At 47.0% G+C, this 21,315-nt stretch overlaps 2 pseudogenes across 1 annotated transcript; both read right to left on the reverse strand.

The window, feature by feature from the left end:
• Positions 1-2,843: 2,843 nt before the first annotated feature.
• Positions 2,844-21,174, reverse strand: LOC148144288 (uncharacterized; annotated as a pseudogene). The gene is made up of 3 exons (XR_015751442.1): positions 20,970-21,174; positions 17,573-18,014; positions 2,844-4,270 (listed from the first exon to the last, which is right to left on the reverse strand). The product of XR_015751442.1 is annotated as an uncharacterized LOC148144288 (transcript).
• LOC148144289 (uncharacterized) overlaps positions 16,311-21,315 on the reverse strand; it is a 45,706-nt pseudogene continuing 40,701 nt past the window's right edge.

Here is a 21,315-nt window from a genome sequence, read left to right on the forward strand (position 1 = left end):
CTTAGCAGCCTCCTGCACAGCACCTTGTCAAAGGCCTTCTGGAAATCCAAATCACTCACGTCCACTGGCTCTCCCTTTGTCTAACTTATTCATTACCTGCTCAAAGAATCCTAATAGATTTGTCAGACATGACCTCCTGTTGTCAAAGCCAATGCAGACTCGGTCCTGTTTTAACATGCACCTCCACATACTTCCCATTTTCACCCTTCATAAAACCTGTTAAGTTTACCCATTTTTACCATAAATACGTTGTTGTGCTCTTTAAAATGAATTCAAGTTTAAAGATTTCGTATTATGTATGTACACTACCTTTGCCCCTCATAATATTTTATCCTTCTGAAGAAGACCTTCAAAAGAGATTAGCGCAAGGTATGAAACTGATTGTGACTGCATCAAGTAAAGGAGTTAGTAAGAATGAGAAAGGAGTGGCTAAATATCTAAACCTACCCATGCAACGATCAAGGAGGCACAACTACGCCTTTTCTTCCTCAGGATGCTCAAGAAATTCGGCATGTCCATAATGACACTCACCAACATTTACAGATGCACCACAGAAAGCATTGAATCTGGGTGCATCACGTCCTGCTACGGCAACTGCTCTGCCCAGGACCGGAAGAAACTACAGAAGGTGGTGTGCACAGCACAGTCCATCACGGAAGCCAACCTCCCACCCATGAAATCCATCTACACTTCTCGTTGTCGTGGAAAGGCTACCAACCTCAAAGACCCCTCCCACCCCGGGAATGATCTCCTGCACCATCTTCTGTCAGGCAGAAGATACAGAAGCTTGAACACATGTACCAACAGGTTCAAGAATAGCTTCTTCCCTGCCATTATGAGACTGCTGAATGGAGCTCTCCAATTTGAAATCTAATGTTGCTTCTGCCCATCTCTTGTGCAGCTGTAACCCTGTATGCCTCACTCTGTCTAAGCGCAGTATGACCCGCATGTCCTTGGTTTGCTCGGATCTGACTGTACTGCTGATAAAACAAAACTTTTAACTCTACTTAGGTACATAGCACAGTACAGGTCCTTCAGCAATCGATGCAGTACCGGCCCTTTATCCTACTCTAAGATCAGACTGACCTACATACCATTTATTGTACTAACTTTCATGTACCTATCCAAGAGTCGATTAAATGTCCCTAATGTATCTGACTCTACTACCACTGTTGACAGTGCATTTCACACAGCCACCACTATCTGAGTAGAGAACCTACTCTGACATCTCCCCGAAACCTTCCTCCAATTACCTTGAAATTATGCCGGGAGTGTGGTGCTGGAAAACCATAGCAGGTCAGGCAGCAGCTAAGGAGCAGGAGAATTGACGTTTTGGGCATAAGCCTTTCATCAGGAACGAGGCTTGTGGGCCGGGGGTGCTGAGAGATAAATGGGAAGAGGGTGGGGTAGGGGGACAAGGTCGCTGAGAATGCCATAGGTAGATGAAGGTAGGTATGTGTGTGTGTGTATATATGTGTGTGTGAGGTGGGGTTGGGGTGGCAAGATGATAGTTCAAAGGGGGTTATGGTGCAGATAGATAGGAAATAATGATGGACAGGTCAGAAGGGGCAGCGCCATGTTGGAGGCTTGAGACTGGGATAAAGTGGGGGAGGTGAGGAAACTGTTGAAATCCACATTTGTCCTGTGTGGTTGCAGGGTTGCAAGGCAGAATATGAGGTGTTCCTCCTCCAGGCATCGGGTAGTAACGGTTTGGCGATGGATAGGTTGGAGAAGTGGGTGGAGCTGATAGATTGAAAAGTTGATGGACAGGTCAAGAGGGCGTGCTGAGTTGAAGGCACGGGACTGGGATAAAGGGGGGGGGGCGCGGTGGAAAATGATGTCTGCCATTTGCAGTCCTCATTTTCTCCTCAAAATTATAGACATTTGTAAGGGGCATGGATAGGGTGAATACCCAAGGTCCAGTACTAAAGGGGCATAGTTTGAAGGTGAGTGGGGAAAGGGACCTGAGGGGCAACATTTTCACGCAGAGGGTGGTGCGTGTATGGAATGAACTGCCAGCAGAAGTGGTGGAAGCTGGTACAATTACAACATTTAAAAGGCATCTGGATGGGGATATGCATAGGAAGGGTACAGATGAACATAGGCCAAATGCTGGCAAATGGGTCACTAGATTCATTTAAGGTATGGACTGAAGGGTTTGTTTCAGGCTCTACAACTCTATAACTATGTCTACATAGTTGAAACCAATTTCACAAAATGAGGAATAGGTCATTCACCCCTTACAGCCTGTCCTGAGCTGTGGCCTAACTGCACATATTCCAGTGCAAGTTTCAGAAAGATTTCAGCAGCTCTTTTAAAAAAAATTGAAATGCGTTTTGACTTTAATGATGTTTCTGAATATATCATTTTAGCTATTCTCAATTTTAAAGATAAGAGTTTCGAGTGAACACAGCCCACACCTCCCAGTGCTGCCAGTAACCTTTACAATGTTGATGAAACGATGCAGTACCTGTACTCCTTAAAAATTTACAATTTCTAATGATACTAGCTACTCATTCACTGCTCCATCTGATACACAACATTAGAAACTTAGTGCAGGAGGCTGGAAGAAATGAGCAGCTTTAAAACAAAAAACCATCTGGAGCTCAAAGCTTTCAATGAGAGTCTGAGCCCAGCAGTAAGTTCAGGTAATCTTTATTGTGACCCAACTTTGTTACAGCTTCAGATCCCCCCCCCCCCCCAGCAAAATGATGTAGAAAAAGTAGCAGCTTTTTAAACAGCTCAAGGTCAAAGCGCATACACTCCCCCGCCCTCCCCTCCCCCCACCCCACCTCACTTTCTTTACTATTGGTCAGCACAGAGTTGTCCCTTTGTAATTGGATCCTTGGTACAGCCTTAACCCGTGGGGCCGGGAACGGGGGCAGTGTGGAGTGAAACAAACTGCTGTGGGTCTGGAGTCACGTGTAGGCCAGACCGGGTAAAGGATGCAGCTGGGACGACTGAGTGAATCCTTTCCCACAATGGCAGTTTCCTTCCCTAAAAAGGGCGTGAATCAGATTGGGGTTTTCTCCCCCCCCCCCACAGAAAATGATTTCATCGTTCGATTGTGACCATATTCCAATTCCGCCATCTGCCGCGGTGGTATTCAAACCCAACAGATCCCAGAACTGGGTTAATAGTCCAGTCGATAACGGCACTCGGCAGTCGCTTTGTGAGTCCCCCTGCGATGGCACGTGAAGTCACTGGTGGCTCCGGAGGTGTGAGGAGCGGGTGAAAGCCTTCCCACACTCAGGGCAGCTGAAGGGCCTCTCCCCCGTATGGACTCGCCGATGGGTCAGCAGGGAGGAGGAATCGCTGAAGGCCTTCCCGCACTCGGAACATTTGAAGGGCTTTTCCCCCGTGTGGACCCGCTGGTGTCTCAGCAGGGAGTAGGAATAGCTGAAGGCCTTCCCGCAATCAGGACAGCCGAAAGGCCTCTCCCCCGTGTGGACCTGCTGGTGGGCCAGCAAATTCGAGGAACGGCTGAAGGCCTTCCCGCACTCGGGGCAGCTGAAGGGGGTCTCCCCCGTGTGGACCCGCTGGTGCCTCAGCAGGGTGGAGGAATCGCTGAAGGCCTTCCCGCATTCGGGGCAGCTGAAGGGCCTCTCTCCCGTATGGACTCGCCGGTGGGTCAGTAGGGAGGATGAATCGCTGAAGGCCTTCCCACACTCGGGACAGCTGAAGGGCCTCTCCCCGTGTGGATCCGCTGGTGCCTAAGCAGGGCAGAGACCTGGGTAAAGCCCTTCCCGCACTTGGGACAGGAAAACGGCCTCTCCCCGGTGTGGATGCGCCGATGAATCTCCAGGTCAGACGGAGTACGGAAGCCTTTCCCACAGTTACCACACTTCCACGGTTTCTCCATGTCTGAAGCTTCAGCCACAAGCAAACGCATGTACTGCCCCTCACTGCTGTGAGTTCCTCTTTCCAGGCCGGATAACAGTTTCAGGCTCCACACTCCGTGCGCAGCAACAGTAGGGTCTCTCATCCAGTCCCACTGATAATGAAAATGTACTGAAATAGGAACCAACAAGCTTTGCTCCTTCTCACAGAATTGTAATAAAAAATCGTGGCTGTCCCAGTCGATTGAGTGACTGTCAGATATTGACGTGAAAGTGAGGACCGCAGATGGGGGAGAGTCAGTGTTGAACAGTGCGGCGCTGGAAAAGCACAGCAGGTCAGGCAGCATCCGAGGAGCAGGAGAGTCAACATTTCGGGCATAAGGCCTTCATCTGTTCATTTTAAAACTTCTGTCTTCGGATCTTCAAATACTCTGGAAAAACAGATTACAAAAGTCATCACTGTCAATGCAGGGTAGAAATTCAGAACAAGCTATGGAGCATTCTTTTCTTTTGTTATTCCACAAAATTGAAAGCAACATCCTTCTCTCTCTCTCTCTCTCTTCCCCCTCTGTTCTCACTCCGCTCCAAGTAATTCTCCTGAAGGTGCTGATTCAGGATCAGAACAGCAAAAACGTCAAGACTTACATATTGGATAACTCCACCTGAAAGTTAACATCTTTCACAACATTGGGATACTACTGAGAGTGAGGAGGTCTGATTTTGGGAAGCAAAACAAAATGTGTCAATTCAGGATGAATCGGGAATGCAGCTTGAGGAATAACCAGACACATCAAGGTATTAACACAGACACCAGAGAGAAACTGAACAGAAGAGACGTGGCAAACTTTAGTAGAAAGCCAGAGTCATTAAGATATACTGCACAGTAACAGACCTTTTGGTCCAATTCGTCTATGCTGACCAGATATTGTAAATCAATTTAGTCCCATTTGTCAGCACTTGGCCCATATCCCTTGGCCAATCCACCCTACCTTGCACATCCCTGGACACTATGTGTAAGTTAGCATGGCTAACCCACACAAACCTGCACCTCCTTGGGCATGATTGGTACTTTAACACGGCCAATCCACCCTCACCTGCACATCCCCGGGCACTATGCATAATTTAGCACGGTCAATCCACCCTAACCTGGGCAAAGTTAAAAATTACACAAACGCGCGTTATAGTCCAACAGGTTTATTTGGAAGAACAATCGTTCGGAGCACTGCTCCTTCATCAGGTGGTTGTGGAGAATAAGACCATAAGGCACAGAATTTATGGAAAGACATTTGTGGCCTACCACTGAAATGATATATCGGTCAAATCTGGATTGTTAAGTCTTTCATCTTTTAGAATGGATTGCAGGGATCATTAATATGTAAATCCCAGAACTTCCTGTAAGGCACCCTCTCAAGACAACATAAGGCTTTACAACAAAAGGTGGCATCTCAGCTCAGACAATGCATTAAAGGTATGAGGTCAGAGTTTGCCTGTATCTCAGTCTTGAGTCTGACTGTTTCTATTTCCAAAGCAGGAATTTATAAAATATTATCTGGATTGACTGCCTGCATGAACTGCCGAGTCTCATCCACCAGATGAAATGACTGGATAGGAAGGGCTTGATCCCCACAGTGCAATGAATTCCCACTTTCCACCAAAATCCCAAATGTCCACGCTCACTCAGTTGCTCTCTCACAAATCAAATATTTCATTGTGACTTCTTCTGCTCCCAGTAAGGGCAAAAAAATCTTTGAAAGTTGCTCTGAAAGTCCAGTCTTCACAACTACACTTCTGCTTTCACCGAAGACAATTAGTCATACAGCACGGAAACAGACCCTTTGGTCAAATTAGTCTGTGCCAAACAGATATCCGAAATTAATCTAGTCCCATTTGCCAGCATGTGGCTCTTATGGTTCTAAACCATTCCTATTCATGTACCCAGCCAGATGCATTTTAAAGATAATTGTACCAGCCTCACCACTTCCTCTGGCAGTTCGTTCCATATGTGCACAACCCTCTGCGTGAAAACGTTGCCCCTCAGGGCCCTTTTAAATCATTCCCCGCTCACCTCAAACATATGCCCTCTAGTTTTGGACTCTCCTACCTTGGGGAAAAGACCTTGGATATTCACCCTATTCATGCTCGTTATAAACCTCTATATGGCTGCCCCTCAGCCTCCGATTCTCCAGGGTACTTCAAACCCTCCAAGTCTAGCAACATCCTCGCAAATCTTTTCCGACCCCTCTCAAAGTTTCACAAGTTCTTTCCGAAAGCAGGGAGACCAGAACTGGACGCACTATTCCAAAAGTCGCCTTACCAATGTACAGCCACAACATGACCTACCAACGCCTATTCTCAATACGCTGACCAATAAAGGAAAGCATACCAAACACCACCGCCACTATCCTGTCTACCTGCGACTCCACTTTCAAGGAGCTATGAACCTGCACTCCAAGGTCTCTTTGTTCTGCAACACTCCCCTTCACTGTGCCAGTCCTGCCTGGATTGCTTGACCAAAATGCAAAACCTAATTTCTCTAAATTAAACTCCATCTGCCACTCCTTGGCCCATTGGACCATCCGATCAATTCTAATTTATAGTGAATTCTGCTTCCTCTCTTATTCTCTCAAAGCTGAAAATCTCCATCCCACACACTCTCCCTCCCTTCTCACTTTGTAGAACCTAATCCCTGCTGTATCTCATCCTGAAGGGTCTGGTTCATGCTGTTTAACAGGCCCACACTCAGGGGAGATCTAATTGAAACATTCAGAATACTGAATGGCCTGGACAGAGTGGATGTTGGGAAGATCTTTCCATTGGGAGGAGAGACTAGGGCTCGAGGCACAGTCTTAGAGTCAAGGGAAGACCCTTTACATTGGTGATAAGGAGAAACATCTTCAGCCAGAGAGTAATGACTCTAAGGAATTAACTGCCACAGAAGGCTGTGGAGGCCAGGTCACTGAGGATATCTAAGACTGAGATAGATAGGTTCTTGAGTATCAAGGGGATCGAGGGTTACGGGGAAAAAGCAGGAGAATGTGGATAAGAAACTTAACAGCCACGATTGAATGGTATGAGCAAACCCAATGGGCTGAATGGCCTAATTGCTGTTCCTATATCTGATGGTCTCTTGCTGTCCTGGACACAAACTGCATGAATCCAAGTAAGATTCTGTTAATCCATTTTTTAAGATTAGAATCAGTCTAACCGTTGTGGTACAGACAGCCTCACACAGGGAAACTCACACCTTCAATACGTTGTCTGAGACAACATGATATCAATTGGGAATGTAACTTTTAAAAAGGTTTTGCTATTTACATATGAAAGAACTGAAACCAACATGGTTATTCTAAAAGAGGAGAAACTTAACAATAACCCAGGTCTTTTTCAATATATAATTTCAGTTACATCCCACTGTAAACTTTTGATATAAATTCAGTGTCTTACAATCTTATTCTTCACAACCACCCAATGAAGGAGCAGCAGTCTGAAAGCTAGTGCTTCCAAATAAACCTGTTGGACCATAATCCTGTGTTTTTGATTTTTAACTTTGGACACAGAGCGTGAGAATTGGGAGCAGGAGTTGGTCATTTGGTCTTTGAAGCCTGAACCAGCATTGAACAGACCATAACTGGATATGAATCTTCCTACATCTCGGTGGATAGGCTGGGACTTTCTTCACTGGAGCACAGGAGGTTGAGAAGTGACCTTTATAAAATCATGAGAAGTATACATGAGGTGAATGGCAGGTGTAATTTCCCTCAGGTGGGGGTTTCAGGATTAGGCACCAAATTTTGAAAGGAGAGAGGAGAAAGGTTTTGAAAAGACTTGAGGCAGCTTTTTTTTTAAAATACAGTAGTTCATGTGTGGAATGAATGTCCAGAGGAAGTGATGTTACTTTCAAAAGACATTTGGTTAATTACATGAATAGGAAAGGTTTGGAGGGATATGGGCCAAACACTGGCAGGTGGGACTAGATTAGTTTGTGAATATATTCAACGTGGACTAGTTGGACTGAATGGTCTGTTTCTGTGCTGTATGACTGTAACTGTTCTGTATTTGTCTTAAAAACATTTTCTTGCTTTCTCCCATAAACATCCATTTTATTGTTGCTCAAAACTCAGATGAACTCAGCCTTGAATATATTCAATGACCCCTAACTGCAGGAAGGCATCCACAATTCTGAACACAATTCCTCTTGTTAATATACCACTTGCTTTGCTGATTGCTTGCTGCACCTGTCTAACAACCGGCAGTGACTGGTGTAGAAAGACACTGAACCCCCTTTCGATATCCACATATCATTCCCTATTCCCTTGTGCCTGAAACATCGACTGTCCTGCCCCTCAGATGCTGTCTGACCTGCTGTGCTTTTCCAGCGCCACACTTACTGACTCTAATCACCAGTGTCTGCAGATCTCACTTTCTCCACATCTCAGTATATCACCATTTAAATAATACACTTCCTTTCTGCTCTTTTTCACAACTTCATATTGTTGTACTCTTTTTCTCATGTTTTCTAATTGTGGTTTTCTCTACATTGTGGAGATTGAGCATAAACTTGGGAACGGTTTGCTGAACGTCGCAGGTGGGTCCACAGTCACTGCCCACTTTAATTCCCCTTCCCACTCCCTTTCTGAAAAGACTATCTTAGGCTTTCTCCATTGCCATAATGAACCAAATAGTAAATTGGAGGAACAACACCTCATCTTCCGCCTGGGCAGTCTATAGCCTAGAGGACTCAACATTGAGTTCTCCAGTCTCAAATAACCTCACTTCCTATTCCCCCCACCCACCCCCCACGACTCCCTTCTCAGCTTCTCCCCCTCATTTCCACTCATCACTGTCACGAACCAGATTTATTCCTCCCATTCACCAACCAGGTCAGACCTTTCACCTATCCCCAATTCACCACCCTGCCCCAAGGACACTCTTTATCTGCACCCATCCACAATCCTGAAGAAGGGTTACCCCTGAAAAGTCGACTTCTCCACCTCCTGATGCTACCTGGCTTGTTCTTCCAGCCTCCTGCCTGTCTATTTTGCCAATTGCGACACAGACGTGGAGCAACGTTGCCAGAGTCTGTCCACCCCGATTCACTCCCTTTCCTTTCAGTTGCTGCAAGTCAACAACTGAAGCCCTGAATGAAAATAAAGAATTGGAAAAGGTGGTGAGAAAAGAGAGTGCTGTACTTACAGATGTTGGACAGAGGAAGGAGATTGCAGTCTGGGGTGAAGCTCAATCTTCATTCAGAGAAACAGGAGCAGTAGCAGCAGCTTCAGAAACTCAGGGTCCAACTTCCGCATTCAGACAATGGGGTGGCTCTGATTGGCAGGAGGACTAGACTCCTTCCGGTCCTCCTGTACTTCCTATTGGTCAATCAAAAGATCGCGCGCCTTTTTGTGCAGACTGCGATGAGCATGCCCAGTGTTTTGCTGACACCCGGCGAGCATACGCATGGCGTTGCTGACACCGGCAAACATGCGCTGTATGCTCTATCGGGATGCTGGTGTTACTGGCAGATTTTAAGTGTCCAAATGCCAATGGGGAAAAAAGGGGTCGAGCCACAATATGTTTTCCCCGTGGTTCGACATTTTATTGCTTTTGCATTTTGTCTCGCTGCTCAACCTTTGTGTGTCTTTTATCCTTGTTGAGAGAGTCTCCCCGTGAGCTGACTGTGGGCAGCGCTTTAACCAGTTACACAGACTGAAGAAACATTACACTATTCGCAGGAGGGAGTGACTGTACACGTTTCCTGAGTGTGATCACACTTTCAATTGTTTATCGGAAACACAGAGCCAAAAAGTCACCAGAACTGCGGAGAAGTTGTGGAAATGTGGGGACTGAGGGAAGGGATTCCATTCCCTGTGGGCACTGGAAATTCATCAGCTCAGTCGCAGTGCGGAGAGGCCGTTCTTCAAAAAATTATTACATTATTTCCCATTGACAAAAACACATTCACGCTGCCTGATTACCTTGAACTTATACAAGTGCCCTGTCATAATATCTTTGATAATAGCTTTGAACATTTTCCCCATTACATATGTTAAGTTAAATGGTCTGCAGTTTCCTGTTCTCGGTCTCCCTTTTTGAAGAAAGGATTTTTCCAATCTAAAGAAACCATCCCTGAAACTAATGAGGTTTGGAAAATTAAAACCAATTCATGAACTATTACAGGGAGAATGCGGGTAAGTAGAGTTGAAATGCCCATCAGCCATAATTGAATGGCGGAGTGGACTCGATGGGCCGAATGGCCTTACTTCCACCCCTATGTTTTATGGTCTTATTTCACTCGCTAATTTCTCTTTAAGAGTCTAGGATGAATTCCTTCAAATACCCGGGACTTATCAGCTCGTAGTTCCAACAGTTTACTCAGTACTAATTCCTTGGTGATTGTAATTTTCTTCAGGTCCTCCCTCCCTTTCAATTCCTGATTTACAGCTAGTTCCAGGGTGTTACTTGTATCCTCTCTAGTGAAGTCAGATTCAAACTCTTTTCAATTCATGTGCCATCTCTATATCCTCCGTTACTGAATCCCCAGACTCATTTTGTTAACTTTTTTTTTTAAAGAAAAGCTGACAAAACTTTCCAACCTGTTTTTATAATTCTTTTAGCTAACTTTCTAACCCTAATTGCCGTGCTACTGCCTGCATTATTTCTGATATTTTTCCACAGCTCCCAACTCTAGCATCAACTTGTCTGCATATTTTATTGAACTTACCTTGATTAAGTGTTGCAAAACACACAAGGGCAAATCTTTCCTCTCCAGAAAGTCTTAGTACTTAACATGATAAAATTCACTTTGAAATATTGTTCATCCAAATTTTACCAAGCACATACTACAGATTCAACATCCCACAATGACACCCAGTTTTGTTATGATCTTTAATTCTGAAGAGAATTTGAATACCCAATGATTAACTGGAAGAACTCTTCATTAAGTTTTCACATTTTTAAACAAATAAAAATTACCAATTAATTGGAGTCTTGATAGTTTATTCACTTTCTGGGAATAGTCCAAGGGATGCAACATCTCTCTAGGATTCACTTGAATTCTTCTCAGGATTCCAAGTATTCCTGGTAATTGTATGTGGGAAAAGATCTGCCACCCTGGCAACCCACAATAGGCCCACAAAAGCAAAATTGGCCAAACTGTACCAAAACACCCAGAATGTCTTAGCAGGGACCAAGCAGGCTGACAAGTGAAACTAGACAGCACTTGCAGACAAGGGAATATCTGTACACCTCAAGTACCCACTAACAATGACAGAGTACCACAGCTATCCCAAAGCCCTGAGGGCAGTTTCACAACCCAGCAATACCAAAGCCACACAAAGAACAAGTCAGACAGAGAGGCACCAGCAAGAGCATTGCTCCCAGGACAGAACAATGGAAGCACCTCACCACTTCAGAGGAGACATTAGCACCTACCTGCGAAGAGGAATGGAAGCTCCTGATCCATCAATACTGTCAGAATGTTGCTTTGTGTAGAGAATTAGGACATTCCTCTGATAACTGTTTTCCGATTAGCATCATTGTAACTAGATTACTCCATTTCCAGCAGCAACATTTCACTGCCACCCAGAGAATTGGCTATGAGGTTGCTTTACTATCCAAAGCCATCATGTCCCTACAATGTGCCCCTGCCCTGAACCCCACCACCCTGCTTCCACTCACTCTGACCACTATTATGGATGAACACAACTGTTTAGACCTTGTCCAGCAGTTCGTTGCCCCATGCCCTGACCTCTCTGAAACACCTCAAGACAACTCTGACCTCATATTCTATACATATGGCTCATCCTTCAGGCCCTCAGACCACTGCACACTGGCAGGATATGCCCTCGGCACTCCTTTCACAGTTCTAGAGTCAGCTGCACTGCCAAATGGCACATCTGCACAAGCTGCAGAGCTGTTTGCACTCACTAGGGCTGGTGTCATTGCTAAAGGACACACAGCAAACATTTATCCTGACTCCAGATATGCCTTCGGAGTCATCCACGATTTTGGCACATTCTGGAAACAGAGAGGCTTCATCACGTCAGCAGGGAGGCCACTACAACACGCTACGCTGATTTCTAATCTCCTGAAAGCAGCCCTGTTACCCTCAGCCCTAGCAATTATCAAATGCCATGCCCATACCTCTGCCACTGACCCGGTCACCCTCAAGAATGCCCCAGCTGACACAGCAGCCCGGAAGTCGCACTGCACCCCACCATCTACATCCTGCAGGCTCCCAGAATAGCGCAGGCCCCAGTATTCCCTGACCCCATGGAGGCTGTGCAAGCTACCCAAGAAACTGCTCCACAGCAGGAAAAGGACAGTTGGGCCTGCATTGGGGCCACACAATCTCCTTCCCTCAACCTGCTAATACGCCCTGATGGCCGCATCATTTGCCCAAATGCCCACCTACACACACTGGCCCTAGCAGCCCACTGCATTGGCCATACAGGCAAGAGGGGCATGATACACACTGTAACGCAGTCCTGGTATGCACCAGGATTCATTGCCGCTGCCCAAGTCCTGCTGTCACAGTGCCTCATCTGCCTGCAGAACAATGCAGGCAAGCCAGTTGCCAAGTACCTGCCAGTTCCTGAGGAGCCTTTCAGCCTCTTACAGATTGACTTCACACACATGCCCCAAAAACAGGGTTACAAGTACATCCAGGTCATCAGAGACATGTTCTCCGAATGGGTGGAAGCATTTCCCACAAGAAAGGATGATGCATGTATGGTAGTAAAATGCCTCCTAAAGGATGTCATCCCCAGATTTGGAGTTCCCAGTAGCATAACCACGGAGAAAGGGACTCCCTCACGGCTTAGCTCGTGACCAGCATTAGCAAGGCACGAGGGATACCACAGCGACACCCCATCCCCAACCAATCCGTTGTCAGACATGGTTGAGCGGATGAATGGCATCCTGAAGACCACACTGACTAAAACCACCCAGAAAACAGGACTGACCTGGTCAGACGCCTTGCCACTTGCCCTCTATGCTACACATGCACAGCCAAACTGAACAGCTGTGCTCACCCCTTTTCAAGTACTTATGGGGCAGCCTATGCCCACTGCCACCAGACCCCTGACACTCACACAGCCCTGTTTCTGACACAAGAGGCCCAACTAGGGTATGTCCAGGCCCTTAGCAGGAGCATTAGTGCTCATACAACCAGGTCAGGGCTGCGTTGCCCACACCCCAACCAGTGCCCATTCATCTGTTCTGACCTGGGGACTATGTCATGATAAAGTCACTAGAAAAAGATTCTCTCTCCCCTCGGTGGAAAGGTCTGTACCGGATCCTGATGACAACCCAGACTGCTGTGAAACCGGAAGGATGGCCCGAATGGACACATACCACCCGCTGCAAGAGGGCTCCACAACCTCTGAACAGGGACCACACAGAGGAAGGCACCACTCCAAACACAGAGGATGAATCCACCTGCTCGCGGCAGCCATCACCATCTGATCTGTCTGACCATCACACTGTGGCTTGCTGGTAAACAGGGCCAAGGGGCAGCACATTTCATAACCCACTGTGATTTGCAGGCCAACACCTTCCTCAAAATGGCCCATGGGTATGCCCAGCGATTTAATCAGACCCGCTGCTGGGTCTGCACTAGGTCCCTGTCCACTCTCACGGGGGGGCATTTCCTTAGCCTCAATCTCCTTAAATATCTCTGACATGGCGGAATGGTGCCTGGAGCCAGACAGGTCCCCTGAAGTTACCACACTCAAAATACCACCAGCAATGACCAAATATGGGGACAACAGCCCAGCCCGCTGGAGGTCTGCGGGTTACCACCTGGAAAAATATAAAGGGTGGTTTTACCCGGCCTACAACCTCTCCCATGAGCCCCCAGCCCTGACCATTGCTGACACTAACACACACGGGCCACCTGCAGGATCCATCTGTTTGAAACACACACAGCCATCTGGCTGGGAGGCTGACTGGAGCCGGTGCACTGACTCCCTGCTCCTAACTCCCGCAGCACGCCGATCCGCTGCAGAAGGCAGCATTTTAAACCGACAGGTCCTCAACAGGATCACCCAGAATACCACCTTCCTCACCAGCTGGACAGGGACCCAGACACTCCATCTCCAGACCGACAACGGCACCTATTTTATCTGTGGCCACAAAGCCTACCCCTGGCTGCTGTCGTCCTGGACTGGAAGCTACAATGTTGGGTATGCGGTACCATTCATTTATCACTTCCAGTCCCCTCCCTTTCCAAAGCCCATGCCACGCATCAGACGAGCCCTTGCTGCCACTGAAGCAGCTCTCTACCTGATGTCATCCCACTGTGCAACCTTACAGTTACAGGTAGAAGCCCACAAACTCACTGTCACAGTACAGGAGGTGGCAAACTCCACAGCAGACGCATTCGCTCAGCTGAATGTGGAGGCTGTTGCCGTCTGTACTGTGACTCTGCAAAACAGGATGGCCCTGGACTACCTACTCGCTGTGAAAGAGGGCACGCGCAGAGCCTGACTGCAGGGACTGATAGCCCTCATCGCTATCATTGCTGGGCTTAGAGTGCTAGCCATGGCTATCCGACTCTGCTGTTCAGGCCTACGTACAATTCTGTTACCCTCTGTCCCCCTTACCACTCAGCTAGCACAGATCCACTGGGAGAACATCCCTGTCCCTAAAATAGCCTCTCCTGGACCAGACTCGGACACTGAGAGCTATCTGTCTGATACCGAGACCCCCCACCCGACAATCCCCCTGGCTCCGGCGACATTGCTCCTTCTCATCCCTCCCCTAAGCAAAACAAAAAGAAAAGGCGGGGGGGGGGGGGGGGGTGGGGGGGGAGAAGTTGTGGAAAAAGATCTGCCACTCTGCCAACCCACAATAGGCCCACAAAAGCAAAATTGGCCAAAATGTACCTTAAACACCCAGAATGCCCATACAGGCTCGCAAGCCAAACCAGAAAGCACACACGGACAAAGGAGTACACTTCAACCTCACTACAATGACAGAGCACCACAGGTATCTCAAAGCCCCAAGGACAGTTTCACAACCCAACAATACCAAAGCCACACAAAGAGCAGGTCAGACAGAGAGGCACCAGCAAGGACTTGCTTCCAAAACAAGAAATGGAAGCACCTCACCACTTCAGAGGAGAAGTTAACACCTACCAGTGAAGAGGAATGGAACCATCGATAGTCAGGATGTTACACTGTGTGAAGGAACAGGACATTCATCTGATAACTGTTTTCCAATTAGCATCCTTGTAACTAGATTACTCCATTTCCAGATACATTGTATATTCCCCATTTCTTAATCAGCCTTATTGTACAGCATTATTATAAAAACTGGTCTCATCCTCAGCTCCTAGAAGAGAAATTCTGATCTATCTGTACAGACTGTCAGTTCTGTGTCAGACTAGTCAGTTTCTCTTCCAGTGACATTGCTTGTAATAAAGTGTTTGTCAATTTCACTTTGAACCACGCTTTGTGATCTCTAACGTATTGGGCAAATTTCTCCGACATGCTATAACAGGGCAACCAGAACTGTACTCAGTACTCTGAAAGTGGTCTTACCAACATGATGTCCCAACTCCTATACACAACGCTGTGAACAATGAAGGCAAGTGTACTGAACGCCTCTTAACCACCCTGTCTACCAATGATGCAACTTTCAAAGAACCTAAAACCCACCATGTCTCTGTTCTACAACGCAACCCAGGGCCCTATCATTAACTATACAAATCCTGCACTTCCTTGTTTTAGCAAAATGCAACCCCTCGCTTTTATCCACACCTCTCTCATACACATGCTCTCTCTGAGACACTCACACCCGCTCACAGGCTTCTCGTCCATCACACTCACGCTTCAAGCATGCACACATGCAAACAGACACACGCGCTCTCATGCACACACACTCTCTCATACACACACAGGTCTATGGGGTGAATTTGCATTTGCAGATATATTCAATTTTGATCAAAAAGCACACAATCTGCAGGCAGTTGATACATGAAATATTTGTAAATTCCTACTTTGGAAATAGAACCAGTCTGATTCAAGATTGGGATACAGACAGACTCAAACCTCACACATTTCATTATTGTCTGAACTGAGATGAAACCTATTTATATAAAACCTTAAGTCATCTCGAGAATCTGACTTCAAAGACTTTCTGGGATTTACACATTAATGAACTAAAACTTGCAACCTATTCTAAAAGACAAAAGACTTCACAACAATCTAGGTTTGTTCAATATATCCGATCAGTTGCACTATACTGTGATCTTTTGCTATAAATTCTGTCTTATGATCCTGCTTCACAGCTTCCTGATGAAGGAGCAGCGCTCCGAAAGCTAGTGGTTCCAAATAAACCACTATAACCTGATGTGTGATTTTTTAAACTTGATCCAACCCAGTCCATCTCTGGCTCCTCCACATCATTTCTCGTGAAGGCAGCCCACCTCTCCCGGTGCTGCCAGTAAACTTTACAATGCTGATGAAATGACGCAGTGCTTGCACTCATGAAAAATTTACAATTTCTAATGATACTAGCTACTCATTCACTGCTCCATCTGATACATGACATTGGAAACTTCGTGCAGGAGGCTGAAAGAAATGAACAGCTTTAAAACAAAAACCTCTTTGAGCTCAAAGCTTTCAATGAAAGTCTGAGCCTGGCAGTAAGTTCAGGTAACCTTGATCAAGACCCAACTTTATTACAGCTTCAGATTCCCCCAGCAAAAAGGTGTAGAAAAAGTAGCTTATTTTTTTAAAAACAGATCAAGGTCAAAGAGTACACAGTCTCTCCACCCCCCACTTTCTTTACTATTAGTCAGCACCAAGTTGTCCCTTTGTAATTGGATCCTTGGTACAGCCTTAACCCGTAGGAAGTATTGCCTCACTCAGCAATTTCAACCCAGACCCTGTATCCAAGTAAGTTTCTCTCTATTCATTTCCGCAGGTGGGGGAGTCAACCACACTGCTCTGGGTCTGGAGTCACATGTCGGCCACCCGGGTAAAGGATGGGACGACTGAATGAACCCTTTCCCACACGGCAGTTTCCTTTCCTAAAAAGGACATGAGTGATTCAGATGGGGGATCTCACACCCCCGCCCCCAAAAATGGTTTCAGCATTAGATTCCGAACTCCAAACTTCTGACCGAATTCCAATTCCGCCATCTGCCACGACGGGATTCAAATCCAGGGGTCCAGTCGATAATGGGACTCTGCCATTGCTCCTTCAATCCCCCTGCCATGGCATGTGAACTCGCTAGTGCCTCTGCAGGTGGGAAGAGCGGGTGAATCCCTTCCCACACTGAGAGCAGGTGAATGGCCACTCCCCAGTGTGGACCCGCTGGTGGGCCAGCAGGGTGGAGGCCTGTGGAAAGCCCTTCCCACACTCTGGACAGCTGAAAGGTCTCTCCCCAGTGTGGACCCGCTGGTGCTTTAGCCTGTCGGATAAATTGCTGAAGGCTTTCCTGCACTCGGGGCAGGTGAAGGGCCTCTCCCCGGTGTGGACCCGCCGGTGGGTCAGCAAGGTGGAGGCATGGGTAAAGCCCTTCCCGCATTTGGGGCAGCTGAAGGGCTTCTCTCCAGTGTGGACCCGCTGGTGCTTCAGTCTGTCGGAGGAATTGCTGAAGGCCTTCCCGCACTCAGGGCAGCTGAAGGGCCCTGTGCAGGGGAACGGCCTCTCCCCGGTGTGAGTGCGCCGATGAGTCTCCAGGGCAGACGGGAAATGGAAACTTTTCCCACAGTCACCACACTTACATGGTTTCTCTACGGGGCGGGATCGCTCAGGTTTTTCCATGGCCAAAACTATCCACAAAAATGTGTAGAGTCCTTCCCTGCTGTGAATCCCTCTTTCCAGCCTGTATAACTATTTCTGGCTCCACACTCAGTGCACTGCAACAGTCGGGTCTCTCATCCAGTCCCACTGATTCTGAAAAGATACAGAAACAGGAACCAAAAAGCTTTGCTCCTTCTCACAGAATCACAGTCGAAAGTTGTTGCGTTCCCAATGGATTGAGTGACTGTCAGACATTGACATCAAAGTGAGGACTGCAGACACTGGACACTCAGTGTCGAAAAGTACGGCGCTGGAAAAGCGCTGCAGGTCAGGCAGCATCCGCGGAGCAGGAAAGTCGATGTTTCAAGCATAAGCCCTTCATTTGTTGATTTTGAAACTTCCAAATTCAGATCTTCAAATAATCTGTAAAAAGAGATTACAAAAATCATCACTGTCAGGGCAGGGTAGAAATTCAGAACAAGCAACTCTACTTTCTGCAGAATGTTCTTTTCTTTTTTTACTCCACAAAATTGAAAGCATCATCCCACTCTCTCTCTTCTCTCCCCCTCTGTTCTCACTCCGCACTAATTCTCCTGAAGGTGCTGATTCAGGATCTTACAGCGGCAGAAAAGCAAAAATGTCAAGACTGACATCTCTCTGAATTTTGAATAACTCCACCTGAAAGTTAATATCTTTCCCAATATTGGAATACTGCTGAGACTGAACAGGTCTGATTTTGGGAAACAAATACTGTGTCAATTCAGGGTGAACCTGCAATGCAGCTTCTTCACGAACAATGAGACACGAAATGGTTAACATCTCCAGGAAGGGGGAGAAAAGGAGACATCAAGGTATTGACACCGACACCAGAGAGAAAGTTAACATGCCGATCAGGTATCCAGAAACAATCTAGGCCCGTTTGCCAGCACTTGGCCCATTTCCTTTAACCCCTTCCTGTTCATATACCCATCCAGATACCTTTTAAATGTTGTGATTGCACCAGCCTCTGGCAGCTCATTCCTTACACACACCGCCCTCTGAATGAAAAAGTTGCCCCTTACTTCCCTTTTAAACCTTCCCTTCCCCACCCCAGCTGCCCACCCTGAACCTATTACCCTTACATTCTGGAGTATCCCATCTCAAGGAAAAGACCTTGACTATTTACCCCATCCATGCCTCTCATGATTTTACCAATTTCAGCCTCCAGCGTGGAAGGGGAAACAGTCTCAGTCTGCTTGGCCTCTCCCTATCACTCAAACCCCCCATCCCTGGCAACATCCTTGTAAATCTTTTCTGAACCCTTTCAAGTTTCACAACATCCTTCTGATACGAGTGAGACCAGAACTGCACACAACCTTCCAAACGTGGCTATGGTTCTGCTGAACAATGGCAATTTAATTCCAAAATATTAATTTCTTCATGAGAAGGGAATAATTGGCAATGTAGCTGTAAGAGGCCTCTTGCGGAAGAGTGAAGAACTGAGTGAGAGAACTTTCCATTAAAATGGAGAGGAACCGAGGTGATTCTGAGACTGGGGACTTAAGTCTAAAGCAAGGAAATTACAACAGCAGAGGCACAAACAGGCCACAACAAATGAAGGAACATTTTTGAAAGAAATGACAAACATTTAAAGAGCACCTGGAGGAACTGCAACCGTTGTCCATTCCTGTCTGAAAAAATAAAACACAGAAGGTGACACAGCCACGGCTAACAAGGGACATGATGGATAGGACTAGATCCAAAGGAGTGGCGTACAAATTGGCTAAACATAAAGTAGCAGATCTGAAGACTGGGAGCAGTTCAGGTTTCAACAAAAGGATTGGTCAAAAGGGGAAAATGGGGTATGTGAAGAGGAAAAAAAATTTAGAGAAAACAATAACAATGAGAACAGGCAAAGTTCTCATGTGGAACAAAGAGATGGCAGACCAATTAACCACACATGTTGCTTCTATCAAAACACAGGTAGCATCCCATGTTGGGGAACACATGGTCCAATGAGAGCAGAACTGAAGGAAATGAGCAGTTGTGGGGAAGTGGTGTTGGGGAAACTGATGGGATTAAAAGTTTACAAATCCTGGTGCTGGTAACCCACACCCCAAACTATGGTCCGAGGTCATGCAATTGGCAAATCTTGGGCTGATCTTAGCAGAACTGTTTAATGGTAAGGTCCTATGGAGTGTTGCTGAACAAAGTGACCTTGGAGTGCAGGTTCATAGCTCCTTGAAAGTAGAGTCACAGATAGATAGGATAGTGAAGAAGGTGTTTGGTATGCTTTCCTTCATTGGTCAGAGTATTGAGTACAGGACTTGGGAGGTCATGTTGCAGCTGTACAGGACATTGGTTAGGTCACTTTTGGAATATTGCATGCAATTCTGGTCTCCTTCCTATCAGAAGGAAGTATGAACCTTGAAAGGGTTCAGAGAAGATTTACAAGAATGATGCCAGGGTTGAGGGATTTGAGCTATAGGGAGAAGTTAATCAGGCTGGCGGTTTTCCGTGGAGAGTCGGACGCTGAGGGGTGACCTTATAAAGGTTTATAAAATGATGAGGTACACGGATATAATAAATAGACAAAGTCTTCTCCCTGGGGTGGGGTAGTTGATAACTCTAGAACATAGGTTTAGGGTGAGAGGGGAAAGATTTAAAGGAGATGTAAGCGGCGACTTTTTCATGCAGAGAGTGGTAAGTGTATGGAATGAGCTGCTGGAGGAAGTGGAGGAGGCTAGTGCAATTGCAACATTTAAAAGGCATCTGGATGGGTATATGAATAGGAAGGGTTCGGAGGGATATGGGCTGGATGCTGGCTGAAGTTATCCCTCCTTCTGCATTGAATTTCAAATCCATCTTCATCATGTCTTTCCTCCACTCCTGGCGTTCTCTTTTCTCCTGTCTACAAACTGAAAATAACATCAACACATCAATGCTCTCCTGGTCACTGCGGTCTTGGAAGTACCCAGTTTCGGTTCCAGCTCCACAAACGATCAGATTCATTCACCTCAAATTCACAGCCTGCCTTCGTGTCATTCTAGATGTCTCTCTCCCTCCCAATCCCTTTTCCTGTTTTAAGGCCACACAGACCAAGCTCAGGGCCAGGTCTCTCAGAGTGAAATGAGGAAATTCTAGTTGAATGACAACAACTGTCACTTCTCTCCCGGAAATGACAGCTGATGGTGCCCTCACCAAGATGGCCGCCCGTGCTCCCCGCCCCAAGTCAACATGCGCCTTATCCTTACAATGATGGCGCCCTGTTGCCCGGGCAATACGAGAGCTCCTTCGGTGGTGAAGTGGGCCTGGGGAGGTTTTATTCACGGCCTCAGGCCTCGCCCTCGGAGTTTATAAACTCCCCAGTCTCCCTCCTCCCGCGGTTCCCAATCCTACCCTGTCTCACTGTCTCCTCTCCCCGGGGGCAGGAGCCAGGTCTTGGCGCTCGGGGCCTGGCGACCTCCCCGGGATGTTCCTGAAACCTGGTCCTGTTCTGAAGGAGGATCCCCGGACCCGAAACACCTCCTCACATTCCTCCCGACACGAGCTGCCGGACCTGCTCAGCTTTCCCAGCGGCTCCTGTTCTTGTTCCTTCAGCCGCCGGCGCCATTCCTCTCCCACACTCAGTAATTGTGCCTCACCGCACGCATGCGCACTACCGGGGCCCATAGAGAGGTTTCTCGATCGCATGGGATCGTGGGAATTGAAGGCGCCATTAATGTCGTGAAATCCAGTATCCCAT

Source organism: Chiloscyllium plagiosum, unplaced genomic scaffold (genome assembly GCF_037043375.1).
Source record: "Chiloscyllium plagiosum isolate Xiang-an unplaced genomic scaffold, Cpla_swu_hap1 HiC_scaffold_27, whole genome shotgun sequence".
Lineage (NCBI taxonomy): Eukaryota > Metazoa > Chordata > Chondrichthyes > Orectolobiformes > Hemiscylliidae > Chiloscyllium > Chiloscyllium plagiosum.